Source organism: Salmo trutta, chromosome 39 (genome assembly GCF_901001165.1).
Source record: "Salmo trutta chromosome 39, fSalTru1.1, whole genome shotgun sequence".
Taxonomy (NCBI): domain Eukaryota; kingdom Metazoa; phylum Chordata; class Actinopteri; order Salmoniformes; family Salmonidae; genus Salmo; species Salmo trutta.
Window position 1 is genome coordinate 10,336,747 of NC_042995.1, and position 13,493 is coordinate 10,350,239.

General features: G+C 40.1%; 4 protein-coding genes across 8 annotated transcripts in view; 3 read left to right on the forward strand and 1 right to left on the reverse strand.

Annotated features, from left to right (window-relative positions):
* LOC115179511 (zinc finger protein 665) overlaps positions 1–9,829 on the reverse strand; it is a 514,676-nt gene extending 504,847 nt beyond the window's left edge. Inside the window, exon 1 of the mRNA XM_029741106.1 lies at positions 8,928–9,829. The gene's annotated coding sequence lies outside the window, so the exon portion shown is untranslated. The remainder of the gene's footprint in view (positions 1–8,927) is intronic.
* The window catches only part of LOC115179515 (zinc finger protein OZF), a 919,448-nt gene that overhangs the window by 552,161 nt on the left and 353,794 nt on the right, over positions 1–13,493 (forward strand). The window lies entirely within an intron of this gene.
* LOC115179539 (gastrula zinc finger protein XlCGF17.1-like) overlaps positions 1–13,493 on the forward strand; it is a 558,171-nt gene that overhangs the window by 244,646 nt on the left and 300,032 nt on the right. The gene's annotated exons all lie outside the window — the stretch shown is intronic.
* Positions 1–13,493, forward strand: part of LOC115179214 (zinc finger protein 501-like) — a 37,892-nt gene that overhangs the window by 14,602 nt on the left and 9,797 nt on the right. The gene's annotated exons all lie outside the window — the stretch shown is intronic.

Sequence of the window (13,493 nt, forward strand, 5' to 3'; positions counted from 1 at the left end):
AATGATGAATTAATTATGAATAATGAATAAGCTAAATCATTCAAATATAACTTGTATGTCTAAGCAGTACATAGGAGAACTAACGGGGCTGCCCCGGCAGAGCTCCCGACCGACGTGTACTCTGGTGCTTTAGGTTTATTGGAACCTCTCCAGCTTGCTGATAATAAAAAATGATTCATTTAAGTTTGACTGAGTCCCTTTGTGGTGACTTTCCACAATAAAAATCCACCAGCCCATTCCACTATTTAACCTCTCTAGGGTGTGTGGGACGCTACCGTCCCACCTGGCCAACATCCAGTGAAATTGCAGAGCGCCAAATTCAAAAACAGAAATACTCATTATGAAAATTCATGAAACATACAAGTGTTATACATCGGTTTAAAGATGAACTTCTTGTTAATCCAACCACGGTGTCAGATTTCAAAAAGACTTTACGGCGAAAGTAAACCATGCGATTATCTGAGAACAGCGCACAGCAGACAAATCAATACAAACAGTAACCAGCCAAGTAGACGAGTAACTAAAGTCAGAAATAATGATAAAATTAATCACTTACCTTTGATAATCTTCATATGGTTACACTCACAAAACTCCCAGTTAGCCAATAAATGTTTGTTGTGTTTCGATCAAGTCCCTCTTTATGTCCAAAAACCTGTTTTGTTGGTGCGTTTTGGAACAAAGCGCGGTCACAACAGACAGACGAAAAATAAAAAAAGTTCCATAAAAGTTTGTAGAAACACGTAAAACAATTTTTATAATCAATCCTCAGGTTGTTTTTGTCATTAATAATCGATCATATTTCAACCGGACAATAGCTTCATCAATAGAAAAGGAGAAACAAGAAAGGTCTGGAAATGTCTACTGTCCTCTCATTGAAAGGGGTGGTTCTCCCTCATTTTTCAGAGAAAAAGCCTGAAACTAGAGGTCGACCGATTATGATTTTTCAACGCCGATACCGATTATTGGAGGACCCAAAAAAAAGCCGATACCGATTAGTCGTACGATTTTTTTATTTGTAATAATGACAATTACAACAATACTGAATGAACACTTATTTTAACTTAATATAATACATCAATAAAATCAATTTAGCCTCAAATAAATAATGAAACATGTTCAATTTGGTTTAAATAATGCAAAAACAAAGTGTTGGAGAAGAAAGTAAAAGTGCAATATGTGCCATGTAAGAAAGCTAACGTTTAAGTTCCTTGCTCAGAACATATGAAAGCTGGTGGTTCCTTTTAACACGAGTCTTCAATATTCCCAGGTAAGATGTTTTAGGTTGTAGTTATTATAGGACTATTTCTCTCTATACGATTTGTATTTCATACACCTTTGACTATTGGATGTTCTTATAGGCACTTTAGTATTGCCAGTGTAACAGTATAGCTTCCGTCCCTCTCCTCGCTCCTGCCTGGGCTCGAACCAGAAACACATCGACAACAGCCACCCTAGAAGCAGCGTTACCCATGCAGAGCAAGGGGAACAACTACTCCAAGTCTCAGAGCGAGTGACGTTTCAAACGCTATTAGTGTGCACCCGCTAACTAGCTAGCCATTTCACATCAGTTACACCAGCCTAATCTTGGGAGTTGATAGGCTTGAAGTCATAAACAGCGCAATGCTTGAAGCACAGCGAAGAGCTGCTGGCAAAACGCACGAAAGTGCTGTTTGAATGAATGCTTACGAGCATGCTGGTGCCTACAACCGCTCAGTCAGACTGCTCTATCAAATCATAGACTTAATTATAATATAATAAACACACAGAAATACGAGCCTTAGGTCATTAATATGGTCGAATCCGGAAACTATCATCTCGAATACAAAACGTTTTTCCTTTCAGTGAAATACGGAACCGTCCCGTATTTTATCTAACGGGTGGCATCCCTAAGTCTAAATATTCCTGTTACATTGCACAACCTTCAATGTTATGTCATAATTACGTAAAAGTCTGGCAAATTAGTTCGCAACGAGCCAGGCGGCCCAAACTGTTGCATATACCCTGACTCTGCGTGCAATGAACGCAAGAGAAATTACACAATTTCACCTGGTTAATATTGCCTGCTAACCTGGATTTCTTTTAGCTAAATATGCAGGTTTAAAAATATATACTTCTGTGTATTGATTTTAAGAAAGGCATTGACGTTTATGGTTAGGTATACGTTGGAGCAACGTGTACCTACCGATTATATGCAACGCAGGACAGGCTAGATAAACTAGTAATATCATCAACCATGTGTAGTTAACTAGTGATTATGATTGATTGATTGTTTTTTTTACAAGATAAGTTTAATGCTAGCTAGCAACTTACCTTGGCTTCTTACTGCATTCACGTAACAGGCAGGCTCCTCGTGGAGTGCAAGGTAAAGCAGGTGGATAGAGCGTTGGACTAGTTTACCGTCAGGTTGCAAGATTGAATCCCCGAGCTGACAAGGTAAAAATCTGTCGTTCTGCCCCTGAACAAGGCAGTTAACCCTATCTAGTCCTACACCAGACCACTACCAATCAACACCCTCTGTAGCTGCTCTGCAGTAAATCGTCAATATCCCAAGTACTTCTCTGCCGCGGCCACCACAACCTCTATTTTCTGTGACTTTCTATCCATTTCTGCAGTACAATTGACAACCATGGCAATAAATGCTAAAAAGCCCACCATGCTGAAGCACATATTTTTCCCATCACTCTCTCTAGGTCTCTGCCTACTCACAGGAATCCTCTCAGTGTCCCTCATCCTGTACCCATCTTCCTCTACCACTCTCTTCACTGCATCGGCATACAACACTTTCTGTACTACTGTAACCCTGGCAACCTCAATCTGCCTTTCTCTCACCTGACACCTCAGATCTCCAGCCCCATTGGTTACCCCACAACTAACACAGAGAACTTTCTCCACGATACCACATATTCCTTCATCTCATGCCCTCCTGCACACTTCTCACGCCTACACACTGCTGCAACAGGCCCATAAACCTGACACCTAAAACACTGCAGTATTTACGGAACAAAAGCGCCCACGGGATAACTGACACTTCCTACCTTTACCTTTCTTGCAGAGACTCTGCATCAAAACTCCACATGACAATGTATTCTCCGTTTTCCAACGCTCTACACCGGATCTACGTCTCACCAAACGGCAAGCATCACAGACACCTGGAATCTTCCATTTCAACTGCTCCTCCTTAACACTTAAACCTAATCCCATTATCACTCCTTTCAATGCCGCCCTGTTCCGGAGAGCAATTCGAGTCACAATTATTATCCCCAATCGCGAAATCCGGAGTGCAATCTCTTGACTTTTTCCACATTTTGTTACGTCACAGCCTTATTCTAAAATTGAGTACATAAAACATTTCTCAATCTACACACAATACCCAATAATGACAAAGCAAATCAGTTTTTAGAAATGTTTTCACAAAAAAAAAAAAAAAAATACCTTATTGACGTAAGTATTCAGACCCTTTGCTATGAGACTCAACATTGAGCTCAGGTGCATCCTGTTTCCATTGATCATCCTTGAGATGTTTCTACAACTTGATTGTTATCAACCTGTGGTAAATTCAATTGATTGGACATGATTCGTAAAGGCACACACCTGTCTAGATAAGGTCCCACATTTCACAGTGCATGTCAGAGCAAAAACCAAGCCATGAGGTCGACGGAATTGTCCATAGATCTCCATGAAAGCATTATGTCGATGCACAGATCTGGGGGAGGGCACCAAAACATTTCCGCAGTGTTTATTTTTTCTTGAACCTTTATTTAACCTCTTACATCTACACGTTCCGCTAGCGGAACGTCTGCTCCAATATCCAATGATGGGCGGGGCGCGAAATTCAAACTCCTCTAAATCCGAAAACTTACACTTTTCAAACATATGACTATGTTACAGCTATTTAAAGACAAGACTCTCCTTTATCTAACCAAACTGTCCGATTTCAAAAAGGCTTTACAGCGAAAGCAAAACATTAGATTATGTCAGCAGAGTACCCAGCCAGGAATAATCACACAGCCATTTTTCAAGCTAGCATATCATGTCACATAAACCCAAACCATATCTAAATGCAGCACTAACCTTTGATGATCTTCATCAGATGACACACCTAGGACATTGTGTTATACAATACATGCATGTCTGTTCAATCAAGTTCATATTTATATCAAAAACCAGCTTTTTACATTAGCATGTGACGTTCAGAACTAGCATTCCCACCGAACACTTCCGGTGATTTTACTAAATTACTCACGATAAACGTTCACAAAAAGCATAACAATTATTTTAAGAATTATAGATACAGAACTCCTCTATGCACTCGATATGTCCGATTTTAAAATAGCTTTTCGGATGAAGCACATTTTGCAATAATGTAAGTACATAGCCCGGCATTACAGGGCTAGCTATTTAGACACCCTGCAAGTTTAGCCTTCACCAAAATCACATTTCCTATAAGAAAAATGTTCTTACCTTGCTTGTTCTTCATCAGAATACACTGCCAGGACTTCTACTTCAATAACAAATGTAGGTTTGGTCCCAAATAATCCATCGTTATATCCAAACAGCGACGTTTTGTTCGTGCGTTCTAGACACTATCCCAACGCTAAATCTCGGCCACGAGCATGACGCAAAATATGACAAAAAATTTCTAAATATTCCATTACCGTACTTCGAAGCATGTCAACCGCTGTTTAAAACCAATATTTATGCAATTTATCTCGTAGAGAAGCGATAATATTCCGACCGGGAATCTGCCTGTCTGTAAACTGAGGAAAAAACCGAAAGCCGGGGGCGGGGCGTGTCACGCGCCTAAGGCTTAGTCCATTGACTGACCACTCAGCTTTTGCTCTCGTGTGCTTCAGCCAGGGCTTTGAATGACATCATTCCTGTTTTTCCCGGGCTGTGAGACTCCATTGTTGACGTGAGAAGTGTCACGTAAGAGCAGAGATCCTTTGTAAACGATAGAGAGAATCAAGAAGGGCAAGAAATGTTCAGACAGGGTACTTCCTGAACAGAAGCATCTCAGGTTTTTGCCTGCCATAGGAGTTCTGTTATACTCACAGACACCATTCAAACAGTTTCAGAAACTGTGGAGTGTTTTCTCTCCAAAGCTAATAATTATATGCATATTCCAGTTTCTGGGCAGGACTAATAATCAGATTAAATCGGGTACGTTTTTTATCCAGCCGTGAAATTACTGCCCCCTAGATGTAAGAGGTTTTAACTATGGAAGTCGGTTAAGAACAAATTATTTTTTACAATGACTGCCTACCCCGGACTACGCTAGACCAATTGTGCGCAGCCCTATGGGACTCCCAATCACGACCGGTTGTGATATAGCCTGGAATCGAACCAGGGTCTGTAGTGAGATGCAATGCCTTACACCGCTGCGCCACTCAGGCGCCCCTTGAAGCGTTGAAGGTCCCCAAGAACACAGTGGCCTCCATCATTCATTTATATATGTATGAATTTACAACTCTGAATCTCCTGAGAACTAATCCGGTCTTGATGTTCCCTCTTGTTCAGAAGACACTAAATTGGTCATTGGCTATTTTAACCAATGACCAAGTGAGGGGGGACTGACATGCTTCCAGTGGAGAGCAATTGAACGTCTAGCTTGTAATAGACAGAGGTCAACCATTTACTTTTTTCTCCTACGTAAAGAGAGATTCTCTGGAAAAAGATTTAGGAGGCATAGTTTAGGGATTAGTGGTATTGGGGTAGAGGTAATCTAAGAGATATAGCGCAGTACGGAGCTCTCAGCACATTCCTCCAGGCAATGATACAAAGTGCGTAAATGCGTGTTACATTTAACACACAGGTCTGGGATATTAGGGTCACATTTGTGGAGCTTAACAAGGGTGATATAGGTTCTCATTATCCAATTGTATTGCAACTATCTCAGATGGGTGTTTTTTGTCTCTGAGCTTCAGTGGATACCATACCCCAATACACTATACATATCCAGAGGTGGACCTAGAAGTTTGTCCTTAAATATCTATTGGGAGCCCCTCTGGACTTGCCTCTTTACCTCCCTTCATATTGAAAATAGCATCAGATATTTCAACACCATCCAATTCCTTTTCCAGATGCAATTTAGTGTCTTCTGAACTAGAGGGAATATCAAGACCTGATTAGTTCTCAGGAGATTCAGTGTTGTAAAGTGTGTTGTAGTAGGAAGCAAATGTTTGCTTTATTTCTACAGGATCCATTGATAATTGTCCTTGTTAATTATCAATTGCATTAATGGCTCTGGCTGAATTGAACTTCTTAATGCGCCAGGCCAGCAATTTACCAGGTTTTCACCTGGATCATAGAAGGACTGTTTCAGCCTAGTTAAGCTGTTTGCAGCCTTTGAGGTGGAAAGTTCTTCAAACTGAGCTTTAATGCAGCTGGTGGCCACACCAGATACTGACTGTTACTTTTGATTTTGACCCCCCCCCCCCCCTTTGTTCAGGGACACATTACTAAATTTCTGTTAGTCACATGTCTGTGGAACTTGTTCAGCTTATGTCTCAGTTGTTGAATCTTGTTACGTTCACACGGGACACTGTGTTAAACCTCCAGACGAGCTTCAATGCCATACAACACTCCTTCCGTGGCCTCCAACTGCTCTTAAATGCTAGTAAAACTAAATGCATGCTCTTCAACCGATCGCTGCCCGTACCCGCCCACCCGACTAGCATCACTACTCTGGACGGTTCTGACTTAGAATATGTGGACAACAACAAATACCTAGATGTCTGGCTAGACTAAACTCTCCTTCCAAACTCACATTAAGCACCTCCAATCCAAAATTAAATCTAGAATCGGCTTCCTATTTCGCAACAAAGCCTTCTTCACTCATGCTGCCAAACATACCCTCGTAAAACTGACCATCCTACCGATCCTCGACTTCGGCGATGTCATTTACAAAATAGCCTCCAACACTCTACTCAACAAATTGGATGCAGTCTATCACAGTGCCATCCGTTTTGTCACGAATGCCCCATATACTACCCACCACTGCAACCTGTATGCTCTCGTTGGCTGGCCCTTGCTTCATATTCGTCGCCAAACCCACTGGCTCCAGGTCATATATAAGTCTTTGCTAGATAAAGAACTGCCTTATCTCAGCTCACTGGTCACCATAGCAACACCCACCCGTAGCACGCGCTCCAGCAGGCATATTTCACTGGTCATCACCAAAGCCAACTCCTCTTTTGGCCACCTGTCCTTCCAGTTCTCTGTTGCCAATGACTGGAACGTATTGCAAAAAAATTAAAATAAATCACTGAAGCTGGAGACATATCTCCCTCTAACTTTAAGCATCAGCTGTCAGAGCAGCTTACCGATCACTGCACTTGTACACAACCCATCTGTAAATAGCCCACCTAACTACCCGATCCCCATATTGTTATTTATTTTTGCTCTTTTGCACCCCAGTATCTCTACTTGCACATCATCATCTGCACATCTATCACTCCAGTGTTAATGCTAAATTGTAATTATTTCACCACTACAGCCTATTTATTGCCTTACCTCACTAATCTTTCTACATTTGCACACACTGCATATAGATTTTTCTATTGTGTTATTGACTGTACGTTTGTTTATCCCATGTGTAACTCTGTTGTTGTTTTTGTCGCACTGCTTTGCTTTATCTTGGCCAGCTCGCAGTTGTAAATGAAAACTTGTTCTCAACTGGCCTACCTGGTTAAATAAAGGTGAAAATAAATAAATAAAACAGTTCTTCAGCAACTTTTCATGCACAGTGGGAAGTTGGAATGAAAAACAAACTTAGTTAGATCGAACCTGTGCTTACCATGAGAAACAGATGTCCCAATCTTGTTTGACTGCAGTCTTCCAGCTTCACTGATGCCATCTCTGGATCCTGCAGTGGAAACTGGGCTCCACTGTCACAATCAGGACCCAGTGACTGTAGGTTTGGACTCAGTGTGGAAGGAGAGGCAGGCTGGGTTTGTCCTCAGTATTGATGTTACCGGCCTCAGACTTAATCTGAGTCGGCAAGTAGTAATAAAGAGAAACTGACACAAAGGTTAGTGCCAGAACTGTCAAGAATTTCTTTATTCTCAAAAAATATGGTTTATATTTAGGTGCAGGAGCTCCACAATACTGTAAAGCCAATATTCTATAAAAGAGGAACATGAGCTCAAACAGTAGACATTTGAGGTGACGGTTCTCAGCTCCAGTGAGCTCCTGTCCAAGTCAAGCACTGATCTCATTTCAATAGATCTGGTAGCTAAGCATTGACAAAACATTAATTAATTCAGATTAGACAAAGTATACACTTTAAATTAGGCTACACAACTTAAATGCACTTAATCTATAGTAGATTTCCTGAATTCACATAAATGCCTCAAAAAACATTTAGTACAAGGTTGCAGTATGTTTTAGGCAGCACCATGTACCATTTTCCTGAATAACTTCGTATTCACTGTATTATTCCTATCAAACATCAATAGTATTTCCGTTCACACCATAGTAACATTTATTGATAGAAACAACTGAATGTCTCTGAATATTAGTACACATGTAGAAAACTGATAATCATTACATTTAGCTCCAAAACAGTAGTGCAACCGTGAAATTGTCTTTCTCTACTGCACCCTCACTGCCTGGACTGAAGTACGTTGATGTAGACCGAGGGGGAACCGCCATTTTACCATCTCGTGAATTTTACACAAAACAAAAGACGACATGTAAAACGAACCCAGAAATATCAAATAAATTGATCCTTAATGAAATTACCTTGACGAAATGATATACATTCACTCAGACAACCCAAAGTCTATGTGACTTGTAAAGTGATCACGTTCACTCATGCTGTTTGACGCAAAAATAGCACATAAAACTTTTTTCAAACGTGATAATAACATTTGTTACCGAGCATGTTATGACATGTTCTTTCGGTATTAGAACGTGCTATTACATACCAGTAGTAATACATTTGAAACGGACACAGAAGTTGTCGTCTCGACCGCACAATTCTGACGTATCCTTTATTCTGAAGAATGATGCGCGCCTGCGCGGAACTTCCTGTTCCCCCACTACCAGTTTCTAAACCCAGAGACGTAACAACGCGAGACTTCAGAGAACGCCTGTGAAGCAGACCAAGCCGGGGTTTGAGAAGTCAATGAGAGAAGAGGACAATTCGGATACTTTTGCAGCGGCTAATGGGGATCCTAATAAATACCTAAAAGATTCCGTCGGCACACACTTGAAACATGGCCATTATTTTATCAATTTCATAACTGCAGTGGCTTATTCACAATAGCTCATACAAATTCCAGCATCACAGGTAGCCTAGAGCGTTGGGGCAAGTAACCGAAATGTTGCTGGATCGAATCCCCGAAATGACGAGGTAAAAATATATCTCTCTGCCCTTGAACAATGCCGTTAACACACTGTTCCCTGGTAGGCCATCATTGTCAGTAAGAATTTGTTTTTAACTGACTTGCCTTGTTAAATAATAAATAAAAAAATTTAATCACATGAGTAGGCAGACCGAGGTAAAGTTGGTTTTATATTCATTCATTCGTCAAACGCCATTTAAAATTGAAAAATCAATAACTAATTAATGGTCACAAAAATAGATATGGTTTATTCTAAAAATGTCTAGCATACTTTTACAACCTTTGTTTTGAGTAGAATTTCCAGTTTTTACTTGATAGAAATACAATCTGTCAAATGTCATAAAACTGTATAAAACAACAAATTCACCGTTTGTCACAGAAACAAACTATGTATGATTTGTTCTATAAATGTCAAGTATATAGTCTAGTAGATTGTCGCGAAAGAAAAAACGTTATAGACAAGACAAACTCGTCAAGACCGGAGAGAGAGAGGTACCTTTTCCATTGAATTTGTTTAGTTTTCTTTTCGGGATACATGGATTCTGTTGGGCGATTTAGCATAGGAAGTTAGCTAGAATTTTGGTCTGCTAGCTAACTGCAGTGCCATAACTGTAGCTAGCAAACGTACCTAGCTAGGTTGCAAACCTTAGCTAGCGTTATTGTTAGGCCTGCTAACTAGTTACCATATCACATTGTACAGAATATACTTTCCATGTAGTATGTTGAGTTTTGTTTGGATTAGTTAGGTCGTTACCTAACCTAAAGCTGACAAATAGCTATGATATGGGCGCTACTCGCTAGCTAGCTGGGCTCACCTTTGTGTGACGCTAGCCACAATAACGATTATCCTCATCAGTGGAATTTTACGGCTCGCCTTCATAATAAAAGTCCCCAATTGGAAACAACAGGGTGTGGTCAATCTTGGGTAAGTTATACAAATCTTTCGTGTTAGCGTGCACTTTTATAGCTAGCTGGAAAACAAAATAACTACAGTTAGCAAGGCCTAGCGACCTATGGAAAGCATGATGGAAAGCATGATGATAACTATTATAGGGTAACGTAGTGTCTAAATTGTCATACATTCTTCTCTACCAATGATTTCCACAAGGTCTCAGACTCCAGGATGAGAAAATGCCAACTAGAAAGAAACATATGCCAACAAAGACAGAGTTGTTGATTTCCATTGTTATTTGTAACATTAAAAAGGAGGACAAAAAGACAATCCCGTTTTTCTAAATTAACTACAGTGCTTTGGAAAGTATTTAGACCCCTTTGACTTTTTCCATATTTTGTTATTTTATAGCCTTATTCTAAAATGTATTAAACAAAACGTTTTCATCAGCAATCTACACACAATACCCAATAATACCAATGAAAACAGGTTTTTAGAAATGTTAGCAAAAAAAACCAAATTTAAACAGAAATAGTTTTTCACATAAGTATTCAGACCCTTTGCTATCAGACTTGAAATTGAGCTCTGGTGCATCCTGTTTCCATTGATTATCCTTGAGATGTTTCTACAACTTGATTGGAGTCCACCTGTGGTAAATTCAATTGATTGGACATGATTTGGAAAGGCACACACCTGTCTATATAAGGTCCCACAGTTGACAGTAGATGTCAGAGAGATTCTTGATGAAAACCTGCTCCAGAGTGCGCTCAGGACTTCAGACTGGGGTGAAGTTTCACCTTCCAACAGGACAACGCAGGAGTGGCTTCCGGACAAGGCTCGTAACGTCCTCTATCAAAGCTAAAAATGCACACAGGAGAGAATCTGTATCCCTGCTCTTACTGTGGGAAGAGCTGCAAAATATCAAGGGATCTGACAGTTCATAATTCAACAATGAAGAGAATCCCTACTCCTGTTCTGACTGTGGGAATATTTTCTCTCAGCAGAGCAACTTAGGAACACTCCAACGTATACACACAGGAGAGAAGCTTCACTCCTGCTCTGACCGTTGGAAGAGTTTCTCTCAACATGGTCACTTAAAAAGACACCAACATATACATAAATGTGAGAATCCTCATCAGTTCTCTGACTAGTGAAGATTTAAAATCATTCCATCACTTAATTATCAAGAAGTTGTAACACCCTATTGTAATCCTATCATTTCTCACTGTGAGAGAACTGTGCAGAGGAAAGGGAGTGTTATAGAATGTTGGCCTCTACTTTACTGATCAGTATGCACCTTGTTAGTGTTGGTGTGTTTTGTTAGCTTCTACTGTAGAGCTATTTAGAGCACCTTAGATTTGCCTTTAGGGTTGAATATCCTCTGTGAGGCTGGTTGACTGGGAGGTACTGCTTCCCTCTGCAGTTTTCTGTGGGAATGAGTTAGTAGACACAACATGTATCAGATGGAGATGGTGTGAGGATCAGTTTTCACCATTAGTTTGGGTGGATACTTTTTGTTTATTAAATTGTATTTTAAAACTAGATTTATTATTTTAATTATGAATATGTTTGGATAACTTAATTGAAACCTGCTTGATTTATCTGCCAATGAAAATTAAAGTTTGTACATGAATTCATACTGATCAAACTCTCCTCTTCTGTATAATGAATTACCAAAAAACTGTTTCAAGTGACATATATACTGTTTTCTGAAGCTGAACAAGACAGGATGTTGAAAGGAGCATCACAAAGCTAAATCTGACCTATTCTCTAACATGTTCTGTCAGCATAATCAGCTGTGAGACCTATTAGAGAACTGTAACTTTATTGATGTACTGAATCATTGTAGTTTTGGGGGTAAATATAATGCTTTGTGATGGATGCAGTGATGGAGTGCTGCATCAGATGACCTGGCCTCCACAATCACTGACCTCAACACATTACTGAGATGGTTTGTGCTGAGTTGGACCGCAGAGTGAAGGTAAAGCAGCCAACAAGTGCTCAGCGTATGTGGGAACTCCTTCAAGACTGTTGGAAAAGCATTCCAGGTGAAGCTGGTTAAAAGAATGCCAAACATGTGCAAAGCTGTTATCAAGGCAAAGGGTGGATACTTTGAAGAATCTCAAATATAAAATATATTTTGATTTGTTTAACACTTTTTTGGTTACTACATGATTCCATATGTGCTATTTCATAGTTTTGATGTCTTCACTATTATTCTACAATGTAGAAAATAGTAAGAAATAAATAAAAACCCTGGAATGAGTAGGTGTGTCCAAACTTTTGACTGGTACTGTATATCTGTATTTATCTACTCAATACATGTCACAACACCTCTACACACTGGGACAAGCCAATTTGCTAGCCACCAATATTCTCTAAATCAAATCAAGGATGACTGTTTAACAGTCTTGTGGCCTGGAGATAGAAGCGGTTTCATTCTCTCTGTCCCAGCTTTGATGCACCTGTACTGTCTCCGCCTGATAGATGGTAGCAGGGTGAACAGGCGGTGACTCGAGTAGCTGAGGTTCTTGCTGAAGTTCTTGATGATCTTCTTGGCCTTCCACAGAGATCATCTACAATGAATATGTAGTGGATTGAAAACTTAGATACTAAAACAGACACCGCTTTCGTTTTTTAAACCAAGTTTTATTTGTGTAGCTAATCAATCTCACTTTTATATTCTACATGCTTTAGCAGTAGTAAGTCCATCAATCCAATAGATGTCGCTATTTGGAGTACTGTGGTAGTGGGGAACAGGATGTTCCGGTAGACGCACACCAATCTTTACAATAAAGAAAACGCCTAAACTGTGCCGTCCGTTTCTCTTTATTACTACAGGTATGTAATAGCACGTTTAAACTGTCTAATATCGAAAGAACAGCACATGTTAGATAACACACCCGTCAAGGTATTATCATGTTTGGAAAAGGTTTTGTGCCAAACTGAGTGAGTGAAGAACGTGCAAAACAATAGTTTACAAGCGCACGATGCGGAGTCCACCACACGTTCTTGTGTGAGGCTTTCCAGTTTCGTATATAGCTCAGTGGGTTTTGCCTGGGGATGTTCAGAACAAAAACGTTTTGGAAAGTTGCAGATAGAAATCTTCTGAAAAAAACTGACCTGATTCCTTTGGATCAGAGTCATGTTTGTTCTACATAATACATTTATATCTGAATGTGGCCAACGTCTCCGTCCTGCTGAACTCAGCCCTGGTACTCGCTTGTCCCTACCTATGTGAAGATGGCTACAAT